Here is a 14,722-nt window from a genome sequence, read left to right on the forward strand (position 1 = left end):
CCCCCCCCCCCCCCCCCGCCCCCGCTTATTCAGCGACTGGCTGAGTCGTTGCGAAATTTTCGGCCCGATTTATAAATGTTAAAATCCCCCCTTTGAAAAAATCCTGCGTACGCGCCTGTTTGGGCCCAACTCTTTAACTACAACTCTTTAACCCTGAACGTGTCCTTAACCTAAAAATAGCAAGGGGCCTAGGATAAATCCTTGGGGCACACCATTTTTTTTTACTAGGGAATGAACAGAAGAATATTCATTATTATTAATAAAGTATACTGATATCCGCCTATCTTTTTGCTTGTTTAACATCTTAGAAAATTGTCGTCATTACCGACACTCTCCAATACGACTGAATACAGTCATAATTATACTATTCTCATTTCAAAAGGATGTGACAATCACATTTTCCCGAGAACTTCTTAAGTTCCAGCATACCCCCACTCCCTCTCTTTCCTCTCAAACACCACCTACAATGCTCAGACAGGTTCATCGCCTTCTGGAATACTCCTCGGACTATCGGTTTGTCTTCTGCTTCACGCCATTATATTCGGCTAACGGGGGCATCAATTACTGGAGGACATCTCACTTTCCACTCGGCAAACAGAACTCCCGAAAAAAAAAAGCATCCTGGTTGCATCTCGCTCCTGGTGTTTTAAAAAACGAAGCTCTCACCACAAACGTTAATGGATGCTCTAACTCGGAAGACAAACATAAACGCTGACATAAGACAAAACTAGTCGACTCAATCTACGATGTATTCCTCGTCGTGTTTTTCCTTGTTTAAGGGCAGAAGTCAGTGACCATGTTTCTTTATCTTTTCGATGCTGTGCAGCTTCAATTTATTTAGGAAAATCTCTGTGTATTAAAGGGAAAGATCACCATGATATTATGTTGGTTGTAATAGATGCAACACAATGTCAGGAACAGCTACAGGCCAGTGAAAATTTGAGCGAATTCCGATTAAAAATAAGAAAAATATTATTATTATTTTTTTTTTTTAAAGTTGCGATCAATCAAACACAAATTAGCGATTCCGTGACGTATCTTGCGAGTTCCCAAATGCTCTGGACTAAAAAAAAATATATATATATTTTCCCTCGACAAATTCTCAATCACAAATACACCCTAACCAGACTTATTGCAAATATGTTTATACTTAATCCCTGTATGGAAACAATATATTCCTCATCAATAACGAAGAAAATGAAAGCATATGAAATGTTATGTACAGAGCAAATTGGAGAGGAGCTCGCAACATACGTCATAATGTAGTCAATTTGTGGTTGATTGATCGCAACTTCACAAATTCATAACTTTTACATTTTCAGTCGAAATTTGTTCAAACTTTCACTGACATTTCCTCTCATTTTCTGCTTCTATCAAAAGTTAAGTTATTACCATAGTGGACTTACCCTTTAAAGTAAACTTCCACGATTCGTAAGTGACTTTCTCGATACTTTCGGAGGATAGAAAGAAAAACAAATTCTACGGATGATGTTTTATTTTGTGAGCATGTTAAAACTAATGAAACCTTAAACACTAAACATATTGTATAAGCATGCCAATCTTTGGTAATGAATGAATATTCTCATAATCTTCTCGCACGAATATTTAATTGGGTGTGAAATATCGCAAGATAAACTGTTACAGAAAATCTAGGGCTGGAAGAGGCGTCATCTTCGTGTTTCTACTGTTACCTATAATACCCAGTCACCGAGACAAATCGAGCCAATCTGACCGAATATCTTGTATTTTGATTCAGCAATGATTTTCGATTTGATATCGGTCTCATCCGCGTGGCTGGGGGGTATTCCTGGAAGTTTCGACTAATGTGATAGATTTTATGTCAACAGTGATACTATTGGACGGAAGCATAAAGGACTGGTCATCGCAAAACCCCCACCCTCTCCTTTAAAATCCTCGACAGATTTGATGAATGCCCCCTAATTAGGGCGAATTGATTACAGTTTACTGGCCTTGTCTTCTTTATAAACGGCTACGATCAGTTTGTCCACTCATCAATAAGAAAAAAGAACCGAAAAAATGCGCAAAAATATTTGCTCGCTAATAAATTAAGACCGCCCTTCGTGCGTGCCAATGCCTTGAGAAGTTTACTCGCTTTGCCGCGCTGGAGGGAATTTCTTAGTGACTTATATTGAATCACCGACCATTCATTCTAACGTGTTTGCTTTGCCGTCTGCTAAGATTGATTTCTTCTCTAATTGCTGGACACTTCTCCCGCGCTTCCATGGAAGGGGAACGGTGCGCATTGAATCAAGAGGGAGGAGGAGGAGAGGGGGGGGGGGGGGGGGGGGGGGGGGGGAGGGGAGGGGCAGAGTCCAATTAGCGCCCTGAAAATACTCAATGGATCTTCTGGTTAATCCAAGGGGCGAACTCGTTGTTTTCAGAGATGTAGGCTAATGCTTAAAATGCTCATTCAGAGAATAGGAATTGGCCAAGAGCAAGAAATCAAGTGAATTTTAATGCGGCCCTAAGCAATGCTGATGAGGCTTTGACATGCCCCAGAAAAGGGAAAGTGAGGCAAAGGGGATTAAAGAATACAAATTTGTTTTTTATGCTTATCGAGAGGAAATGTGATGAAAACAGCCCCTTCTTAGTGAAACATGTTGTTTAAAAGTTTAAACAACTTTGGATTAACGGGTGACCTGATCTAAGAGTTGTTTAAAATGTTAAGCAACTCGAGTTGTTTAAAGTTTAAAGACTTAGTTGATCAACATTTTGAACAACTTGTTTAAAATCACAATTTAAACAACCGGTGTTGTTTAAAGACGGTTGTTTAAAACGGAGCTGTTGTTCAAAGGGGGTTGTTTACACCAACTGGGTTGTTGAAAGAAAGTTGTTTAAAACGGAGCTGTTGTTCAGTGGGGCTTGTTTACTGGGTTGTTTAAAAAGGAGCTGTTGTTCAGTGGGGGTTGTTTACACCAACTGGGTTGTTTAAAAAGGAGCTGTTGTTTAATAATAATAATACTATTGGATTCTTATATAGCGCACATACCGACCTTGCAAGGTCCTCAAGGCGCTCCAACATTACCCGGCTATGCTAGGCTGCCAAAGGACATTAGTGCCGCGGCGGGACTCGAACCGTGGACCTTGTGATCGACAGTCCGGCGACGTTTCCACTCATCCACGACACCTCTACAGCTTGGTCGGCCATGATGTGAAACAAAGCTTTTAGCCAACGCGCACTTTACTGGCACGTGACACATGACGTCATATGTAAACAACACTGTCTAAAAGCTCTCGTGTAGTAAATATAGCAGTCATTAAATTTTAAACAGCGAATGTTTAACAAAATTACTTTCGTTTCGAGCAACATTGTTTACAATTTGTTCAACTGTTGTTTAAGATAGTGTACAACTGTAAGTGAACATCACTTTTTTAAGCAGCGTTTTTACTGTGAAGAACATCGTTAAATTCTTAATGACGGAAAGATGGAATGAAATACATACACCGATGGATATGGTGGCACCTTTCCCTTCATGTTTTTGTTGGGGGAGGGGGGGGGGGGGGGCGGCGCAATGTATGTTACAACCTCACTGGGCCTCCAGGGGTGGGGACGTACATCACATCTACCTGAAGTTACATCGCAAATTGGCAACTTTCCACGATCACCCAAAGGTTTGCTTATTCAGCACACCTGCTTTTTTGACTACCTGAACATTTTAAGATTCCTCCTTCCCGAGTAACAAGTGACATTTTCCCTCCGGTAGGACAATATACATTGCATTATCTGTCTTGCCCTTCGCAACGGGAGGCACGCAACATCGGAGGAAAGTCAACAATCATGTTCTTACTGTTTCAGTACATTGTGCTTCAAGTTCCTTATTTCACAGATCCGTTTTCTTCAATTTCAAAAAGGAAGTTTAGTTAAAGTCAAGTAGTCTCCTTGGATTTCTTAACTAGGGTAGGGGGTAAGGTAATAGGATGGGTTTAATATTGAAGGGAATTCGATTGAAATCTTATCGTCTGCGACGCCTTTATTATTTATTCTACAGAAAATTGCTTGAATAAACTTTTGATTTTACGTGTAATTGGCAGATATTAAAAGCGGAAGGTTTGCCTACAGGGTTTAAACAAGTTTCAAGCTTAGAGGTCGTTTAAAGGTGAAATTCAAAGAAAATCACAAATATGTCAACTAATGTATCACTAGAAACTGGTAAGCTAACAGATGGCCATCGTACAGTTATAGGTCAACTACATATCGGGTGATTTATAAAAATACAAATACAACCACCTCCATAGCAGCTGGGATATACGAGAGATTCGCCGAAAAAATAACAATGTTTTAATGACGTCACTATATGGATCAACACTGCCCAAGCAGACGACATCCTATAGAGAATGAACATAATTGCAAAGCTATTATTTCTCAAATTATAATGAGTTTAGTGTATATAAATGTATTGGCATGTCAAACCATTCAAAAGGGGATATGACCCGATTCTGATAACTAAAATCTTTTGCTTGTAAATACACAGGATAGGGGTTAATTAACAATCAAAGAAACCAGACTTTCAAATTGAAAACCCCCCGGAATGATATTAAGGACGGAATTTGTTCCCTCTTGAAACGCCGAACATACCCCGGTGTATGCAGCTGAATATACAATGGCGTCTTATTTTGTTTACAAGCGACAGATTCCTTTATTTTTGTATCGCTGCATTTGTCATCAAAATAAAAACATGAGCGGGGTTTAGAGAGAGGCAATAGATTATACATTTAGCCTGACGGTAGTGAAGTAAGGGAAAGAACTCAAGAGAAGATGAAAACACAGGCATTGAAAATGTGTGAGATGTTATGGGGCATCGCCTGCTTGTGCAAGTCATGTCCATACTGTGATCTCACACATCTCAGCAGCGTTCGGAGAGCTCTTCAGGTGCTATGCCGGGGCTGAATTTAAGCGTTTCGTAATTTATAATAATCATTACTTCGAATGTTTCCAAGCATTGAATTTTGATAACTTTGTCGAATCAAAGTTTCAACTTTGCATTAATGAAAATAAAGTTAGTTTTTAAAATCAATGAAAATCTACTTTAATAATCAGCTCGTATTATTGTAGGACCTCAGCGCATGAGCAAAGTGGGTAGGTTCTGGGTATAATCACGGGGCAATAGGCTTCATTTTGCCAAGTCTATATTTGCTTAGGAGGCCGCCCTTTGACACAGTTTTTATTGCAATTTGACTTAATTAGAAAGACATGACGTGTGTGCTGGGTGCATGCGATTGATGTATCGCCAGTGAGAGTGTGTACATTGTTTTCTTTTCAGGGTAGACATTTTGGAAGCTGAGTTCATAAAAGATGTAATGGATTTAAACCTTTGCGTGGTGTTAGTATTTCCATTTTTAAAGAACATATAACCGCTGTACGAACGTTACAAAAGTTGATTGGTGGATTGATTGTGTAGATCTGTTTATATTCTGGGAAGGAATAACAGGAACTATATACTGATAGAGCAAGGGAAGTAAATGTCGAAATTAGAACATAATTTGTAGCTGGAAAAAGAGAGGGAAGAGGAAAGGGGTGGAAATAGACGGAGAATATTTATGATAAAAGAGAAAGAGAGAGATAAAACGAGAAGGGTGCATGGGAAAGGAGAAAAGAGAGAGAGGGACACAGAGGTAAACATAATTATATACATATATATGAAAAGGAGAAACAAATAGAAGACGTGTTAGCATCGGTTTAAAGCAAATTTCCTACGATCATAATGGTACGGTCTACTAAAACTTACGGATACAAAAATCCTCACTCGAACAGGACCAAATATACAAATAAGAAAGATAACTGTTAGAGGATATAACTCAAGGAACTGAAACGAGATTGGGATAAGATTCATTTCAGAGCCTCGAAACTATACAATACAATTATGTTAATATGTTCTGCGGCCTAAGGTAAATCTAACTTTTACTGAATAGCAATAATCTTCGTAACATGAATCTGATAAAAGCAATAAATCTCATTCGCAAATGACATAAAGGTCGGGGAAACGGGATAACTTTGTTTGAAGAAAAAAAGAAGTCATCACCGAAAGGGAGCAATTATAGAAATAGGTTTTATCCCAAACGACCTCCATTGATACATTGGCCCTTTTGAAGTGTACGCTAATTATTGCTCCTCGGCGACGCGCTTGTTTGAAAGCTTCCAATCTGACATACTCATACATGTAGGTTATGGTTAGGGGCGGATTAAAGATTTCATGAAGGGAGGGCGGAGAGCGAATCCGAAAATTTGATTATAGCCCCCTTCCCCTCCATGAAAGGGGATGAGCCGTTGATTTGTAAAGGGGCACGAGATCACAATGGGGGATACTTTCATATTTTTGTATGTCTGGTATACCCTAAACCGTATGTCACTTGGTTTTTAAAAAGGGCGCAGGGGGCAGCTGTACCCCCTTTCATTTTTTCATTTTTATTTTTTTAATTTCCAACAAAATATAATACTTAATAACGAATACAAGGTACAATTTATTCAAAACATAGTTACATTTGTAATAAACAAATATTGATAGTAATTTCTACATTTGAGGATGGCAAAAATATGAATTAACTGCATTTATATTTTGAGGAAATGGAGAGGTCCACTAAAAAGCAGAGCTTGTAAATCGTGGACCCCTCAGATAATAACGAGTATGAAAAGAGTATAGAATACATAAACAATCAAAAGAAGAATAGCGGGCAACAGAGACAACATTTATTAAAAAAAAGTAATGGCTGGAAACAAAAAGATGTAAACAATTACATGACGAAGAAAGAACAGAATTTTTTTTTTTTTTAAATGTGGGCTGCGTTTGGAGGGAAGGAGAGAAGAGAAAAGGAAAAGTGTAGAGATCGATCATGAATAGGGTGCGCACAAAGAGATAGCTGAAACAAAAAGAGCAAGAACATGAGCAAGAACATTTGCCACTGGTTAATGCCAACAAGTTTTGAAAAGGAATCAGCACATTTTCAATCTTCTTAAACAGACATCTTTCTGAGTCTGGCATCCGGGGATTAGAATTTCAAAAAGAAAAGGCGAACAGAGAAACGAATGATTCTAGAATTATTCCCAAAGTGCTCATGCCGATTTCATATGTATCTATCATAAGTCGGTGAGGGGATATAAATGTACCCCTTTCATTAATGCATGTATAATCTGGGATTCCGTGAAACCTCCATGCACATACCCGATTAAAAGTTGCCGTTCTCCGCTTATGTTTCATATCGCTCATATTTGCACAGCTTATTCACATTAATGTGAGGTTGTAAGGAATAGGGGTTTTCCCTGCAGACATTTCCAAGATGCAAAGCGCCTGAAACTAAATCCCGCTGGGCATGGCGAACGACTGAATAATAGGCACAAATCAATCGGCTTTTAACATTGAGAAATAATAATATAACATGATACATCAAACAAATTGGACCTCATGTTAAAACTGTCCTTTGGAAGGCTTAATATACTCACCGTATTAAAAGTTTACTATTGTCACAAACAGACACGCAATTAACTCACCGTCACACTTCATGCTCCACATTTCAATCGAGACGGATTAATTAGAAGAAGAAAGAAAACCTCATGTCTCTCATGAACATAACCATTATCATAATTACTGTTCGGTCAAATGTACGCGTTTCCAAATGTACACATTTATGAGATGATGTATCATTTAAGAAATCATGCCTCTCTCTAATTAAGCTGTCATCGTCATAATATTTTACAGGACGAGTAATCGTAATTTGTGTGTCAATCTTTCCGAACCACTTGGTATGAAGTGGCAAATGTATATCAATGCCTTGCCAAAGAACATTACAAAGTGCTTTCATATAGCTTGATTTGACAGTATAAGGATCAATGAGCGAAGCTTTTGTAATTCACGCCACGATTCTCCCGCATGGTGCAAACTTTGTTTGTGCGGATCGCCACTCACGCCACGCCAACCTATGTGACACAATTGACACTCATGGCACATAAAGGGTTAAGAGACAGAGGAATGAGGTGCACAGACATTGATGAAACCGTGAAAAACCTGTCAGCGTTAATGTGTTTATGTTTCTTTTACTCTTTCTGCAACAATGCACTGTTTTGATTGGGTAGAAGATGCAGTAGAAATCATGTGTGGATAAGGCCCTTCAGATCTGTTAACCCCAAATACATTGACGTTAAGACAACGCTCACCGGTGGCCAGCGCTCTTGAACCAGGCGCTCGGGTAAGCAGGAACTAGTCCTTTTCATGTCACTTTCCCGACGGTCCGTATTCTTTGTGCGTCTTGAGCAAAACAAATAAGGATGTGTTCTTGAAGTATTTACTGCTGTAAAGGATAGATTTGGAATGTACCCAAACAACCAAAAACATCTAGTAGCTTCCGAGAATTCGTTTGAATATGGAATAATATAAACATGACTAATAGAACATGATTATTGTAGCTGTCTTTGATTATTATTATTTATATTTGTAGATTCATGAACTCACAGGGTAAGGCGGTGGGTGATGATAGTTAGGTCGAGAACCGCCGCATTTCCTTTTCCTGTTTCTTGAAATTGAAATTGAAACCAAGCATTTCTTGTCTTTTCGGAAATTTGTTTTTCACTGGTAAAAGTTTACAAGAAAAGGGAATGCGGCGTTTCTCGACCTAAATATCATCACCCAACGCCTTTTCCGGTGAGTTCATAGTTGACATTTCCTTTGAAATACGGGAGTGAACTTTGGAAATATAACGAAATCCATGAATAAAATGTGGAAATGGAACATGGTCCAAAATAAATTTGGAAAGTATGACGAAATCAAGGAACAACAAATTGATTAGAACGAAATCCATGATTCAAAAACTGTAAACAGAATTCAATCCTCGAAAAAAATTAGGAAACAAATCGGGACAATTTAGGAATGAAAATAATATCTACTACTAAAAAAATAGGTGAAAAAACGTATGGAGGTCCCAGTAAAATGAGACTCGTTCGTTCGTGTCTCCTTAGATTAAGATAATTATGTAAAGTTCCTTAATTCAATTTAAAATGAGACTAATCGTCCGTCAATAGGACACTTCGCATCGGTTATGGTCGGTGCACAAGAGGCGTAATCCTGCTGCCGTAGGAATGCGTCAGCAGCTGTTTTTGACGCATCATCTATACATGACGTTGAGCTGACATTACAAAGACAATTTCAAAATGAACAGTGTAAACATAGTATTTCATTATAAAGGAAATGGTCGCCTTAGTTGGTACTGGTTAAACGCATTTTTAAAATCGCATCGGGTGCATCAGGCATTGTAAATGGAATATTGGAAAAGCTGAACGGAACGCAGCAAGTGAACTATTCAGTCATGTTAGCAGAGGCGTGTATTCAACTTGATTTCTTCGCTCTTTGACACTGTCCTTCCTTCGACCATGCTTCGACACTCCTCCCCTACTTATCTCTCTCCTCCCCCCCTCTCTCTCTCTCTCTCTCTCTCTCACTCTCTCTCTGCGTCTCTTCTTCACTGCCAGTCCTCTCCCTCTTCTAGATCCTCATGTAACTAATTTCGTTATCATTGACCATCGTATAGTAAATTGGCCGCCCCTCCAACCTCCCCCTTCTCTCTTTCTCTCTCTCTCTCTTTTATCCCCGCACTCTATCTGTCTCCCTTCCTTCCTTTTTGTGTCACATAAACTTTACCCTACGCATTCTCCTCCCTTCTCTCCCCCTCTCTCCCCCTCTCTCCCCCTCTCCATCTCCATTCTTCACACTGTTTCTGTTTCTATCTTGACTTCCCTTGATCGATCCTCCGGTGCCTGACCGAGTACTCCATTCGCGATCGATTCTCCAACTAAGGATTGTCCGATTTTCAAGCACGCCCCGACATTTCGTCAATAATGCTCCTGCCATGTCCTGTCCAGTCTGTACTGCTTGTTACAAGTTTTACAACGTGTCATCGCGCATCGTATATGCAGAAATAGAAGCCAGATTTACATAGAGGGGCAATAAATGCCCGCTTGGCCTTGTTGTTGGAAGTTTCGTTACAAAATCGGGGGATGCGCGGAAAGAGGAATCACGAAACTAAAAGGGACGCCGAAATTAAGAACACGGAGAAGAATGCTCTATGTTCTATATAACTGTGTCTTTTTTTGGTTACATGCATATTTGAACTATTAGACCCAGGAAATCAAGAGCAAAATAGGTATGTGAAACGTCTTTTAAATACTTCGGCAGTAATACTGCTGCATTGTGGAGGAAGCATCACGCTTAGAGGGCCTATCATATATACTTTAGCTTCATTTTTCAAAGTTTATTTTCTTCATAATATATCAATCGTAACGTAAAATACTTTTTTAAAATAAATTGCCAATGACATTAATGACAATCACTCTGTAGTTGTATTGTTTAACTGTATGAATACATTTATTATTTATTTGATTCGTGTTTTTCACTACAAAAATGAAATAAACGAACAAATAAAAAAAAAAGACCATGTCAATTGTAAACTAACAAACAACTAAGATTGAAAATATGATAAAGACACTAAAAAGGAAGATAAACTAGTCCAAATCACACCAGAAGAGATATAGATGTAGACCAGAAGAGATGTAGATGTAGATGCAATCTTTGTCCCCTAAAAAAATGATATCCATAGATCTATTATTGTTATTGTTTTTGTTGTTGTTGTTGTTGTTGTCATTAATGTAGTTGCTGCTGTTTCTAACGGCAAGAGAAGTATCCCAGGAAACACGCTTCGTCTCCTCACCAGCTTGCTAAATAGGTGTTCGAAAAAAGAAAAAAAATAGAAAGAAAAAAAAAAGTCACGTATACGACCAGAACTTTCTTGAAAATAACATACTATTTTTCATCAGTCATTTTCAAAAGATGTTGTTTGAGGATTGAATTACTAGAGGACATTTTTCAAAAATGTACTTGCCTTGGAAAGGTCACGCGCACTTGCAAAACTCCCCCTCTCGTGAAGATTACTGCATGTATCATATACGAGGATATGGGGGCGGAGTGAGTATCCAAGTGTTTATCCACACATGAAGCGGTCAGAGAATGTGACGAGCAAATACTTAGGTATCACAGTTTGAGTGCATGGCAAATTGGGATTATCATTTTGAAAGCACTTCAAGATTTTCCTTATAAGCACAAATTTGAATAAATCTTTCGACGGCACGATTGTTTGTGAATATTGGTATGGAAACAATCAACTCAAACGTGGCACTAAATGACATGTGCTAACAAGTTGAGCAAAAATAAACTCAATGATTTGAACTCGTATAGCAAAAGGAGTGAAATATAAGCTACAGGACAATGAAAGGTCATAATTTGACAACTTAAAACAAAATATTACACTATATATTGTGGTACTCCAGGCATTGAAACATACTCTACTGATACCACAGTGTACATGCGCATGTATGTTCATTAAAACAAAATACACACAATGATAATATATTCAAAAACTGTGCAAGAATGATGATTCAAAACATGATAATATTTTAGAAAATTAACACATATTATCTGTCATTCTATTTCATTTCAAGTTGATTTAGCATTGTAGCCATTAGTTACACATGATTGTGTCAGTAATTCACACGGAGGGTTAAAATTGCGCTTCCTTAGTTTTAGTGCAACTTCTTACCGGGGAAGGTGTGAATGGTGTGAATATGTTTAAAGAAATTAAAAGTAAAGACAACTGAACATGATTGAATAGTGACTATGAGTGGTTAAATTGCCCTTTCTTTTATCTTTGGAGTATACAATGTGGGAATGTATCGGAGAACCTGGGTGTAAACGCAGAATGTTAAGGGGGAATGGTTTAGAAGAATCGAAGAATTGTAAATCGGCAAAATCAATCTTGGTTTTGTGTACCGATAAGGGTAAGTCGCTTATCTACATCCTGTTACTGTACATGCCATGGTCTGAAATAGTTCTCACTAATATTGTAACACTGGTTATTTAACACTAGTTATGTAACATTATATTTCTCTGTTTAGAAATCTAGCCATCTGATTGGTCGAAATTGGAGTCGTGATTTTAGCCATGCTCGGCTACCGGTCAATAGTTTTGTGAAAGATGCCTGCATCCCGCTTATCGGTCAATACTTTTTTTTTAAAAGATGCCCGTTGCCCCAGGTAACGGGCCGCATAAATAAATTTTGCTGAGATTCCCATTGGTTTACGTGTAAAAAGTTTCTTTGTGCGAGCGTGGATACCATACAGTGCTTTTTGTCTGCGGTTCCCGAATGATCGATACATTCAAGCAACTTTCCAGTGAATATTTACAGACAGTGTCTAAGATTTGCTGTAATGTTTTAACCAGTCTTTACTCAAGAAAAGGATAAGGTAAGAATTCGTTGTAGATATGTTAATGAAAACGGTATATAAAAGATATATGGATTGCTTTAATATTCGAAGCATAACTGTTTCTATACTGGTTCTGGGGGACGTTACAACATGCTATAACTCCTAAGCTTGCCGAGGAGTTATATCAGGGTGTAACGTCCCCTTGAGCATATAGAAACAGCGATGACTCTCATAGCAGTCAATATATTTATACAAGTTACAAAGTCCAATGATTTACACTCACTCTCTTGCTCATGTGTTCTTCAATAATTACAACGTTTTAACAGTTTTAAAGTAAACGTCTGAAGTACACAAGCTTTTGTCAATTCCTACATTACGTTTGGTGTCTGTGTGCTGGGGAAAAAAATGTCATCGAAAGGATTCTCTTTTTTCCCTCAAGTTGGAATTCGATAGTTTCATACTTGTCTGCGGAGCTGTCTGAACAGTTATCTCCCGAATGTAACACTACTCCGTCATTAACAACCCGGGTGCAAAACTATGGGGAGACGAACCCGACCGTATCAAAGCGGGCGTGTAAATCCGGAACTCATTTCAATAAATTGTCACCTGTTAAACCCTCTCAGCGTCAGGAGGAAAGGTTATCACTCCGCGTCGTGATCAAATCCGATTTGAGAGAAGCACTTGAATTTTAAAGTCAGATAATCCTGGCTCACAACAGAGTTTGGTTGGATATCGCACTCTCATGAAACACGATGTGATTTCCGTTTTTAATCAATAATGGAAAGAACTAAAGTGTCTGAAGTCATGTAGTATTCAAACCATCTCTATACAATATTGATGTAAATACAATACGAAGGATAAAAAATGATGCATGTTATTCTAATTTAATATTAGAGCGTTCACCACGACAGTTTCAGTTGTCAATTTGTCTGATAGGCAACCAAGGATTGCTTATAATGCAGTTTATCGTCGAATATGTCACTATTTTTTTTTAACTTTTCATTTTTTTATTTTTTATTGAAATATACTTATTCAGGATAACAAGAATCAGATATACATTGTAGATACATTGACTTTCTGAACAGAGATGCGATTTGCAGAGGCAGTCACAAAATGTTTCTTGTATAATGACAATTGATAAACTTTGCTCATAGATACCAATTGCCGACGAAAATAACTCTTCATTGACGATTTCATTAATTTAAAAGTTCTAAGTGATGATTGAACTCGGGAAGGTGCATTAATGAATCAAGATACAAAACTATCTGGAGACCTGATAACCATCGAAGCAAAAGCCACACGCGTGTCGGATGCCTACAAGTTTTTGTTTAACTATACAGAATCTCAACAAGCATTGAACTTCAGAATTTACGAAATATATCTTTTTTCATGACTTCATGGACCTCACACTTCCCCTCAAGATGGAAATATTAGAAATAGGGAATTGGAGTCCATGGTTTGTTTGACAAGTAGAATAATTGAGCATGATGAATTTTTAATTTTGATTCAATCCTGAATTCCTGCATGTATGAACTTCCAATTGTTATTGAATCACTCCTCGTTACAATTATTTCATTCTGCGTTAAGGGATTTTGTTCATAAGTCATCCACCATGAATAATAAAGATTCTTCCGACGTTAATCGGGCCCTCTCTAGACTTCAAAGGACTCACATGAGATTTCTAAGTCATAGATTCAAGCCCATTCATACGTTATCATTATGACAATAACAATAGCTATACGATAAGTAACTATTAGCTGCTTTACTTCTTTTCATTTTCGTTTAGGCTTACTTGTTATTCCTAAGGTTTAAAGTTAAAAGTTAAAAGTGGGGGAGCGAACCTTAGCTCATGCTAGGCCTTCATTATGGAATACTCTCCCTCGATGGATTAAAATAGCAGTTCTGGTGAAGTGTTAAAAACAATCTTAAGAAATATCTGTTTAATTTAGCTTATAATTGATCACCATTACCGTTCATGTCGGTACATTTCCTATTGCTCTTTTGTATATACATGCATTTATCATGTATTTCATCTTTTGCACAAGCTGCGCCTTGAGCATTTGATTGTCAAGTGGATTTGGCGCCATACAAATCTTATGTATTATTATTATTATTATTAAGGCGTATGATGAGGATGACTCCCTTTTTCCCTCAATGCTTCATTTTTTTTAAATCCACCCCTCTCCTCCTCCCCCCCCCCCCTCTCTCTCTCTCTCTCTCTCTCTTTCTCCCTCCCTTATATCTCTATCCCCCTTTCTCTCTTCTTCTCCGTCTCTCCTTTATAAAGAGCTTGTCTTCTCTCGCTCTCACTTGGTGAAATTGCTTCATTCAATTATTGTGTAAAATCTGGAAGATATTTCATACGGGGCGTCTCCATAAGCATTGGATAGCTTACGACGATGCGTTCAATGTTTGTATATTACATTGAAGTGTTATATTACGATTGATGATCTATGAATCAAA

The sequence above is a fragment of the Strongylocentrotus purpuratus genome, unplaced genomic scaffold (assembly GCF_000002235.5).
Source record: "Strongylocentrotus purpuratus isolate Spur 01 unplaced genomic scaffold, Spur_5.0 spur5_scaffold_7, whole genome shotgun sequence".
NCBI lineage: Eukaryota > Metazoa > Echinodermata > Echinoidea > Camarodonta > Strongylocentrotidae > Strongylocentrotus > Strongylocentrotus purpuratus.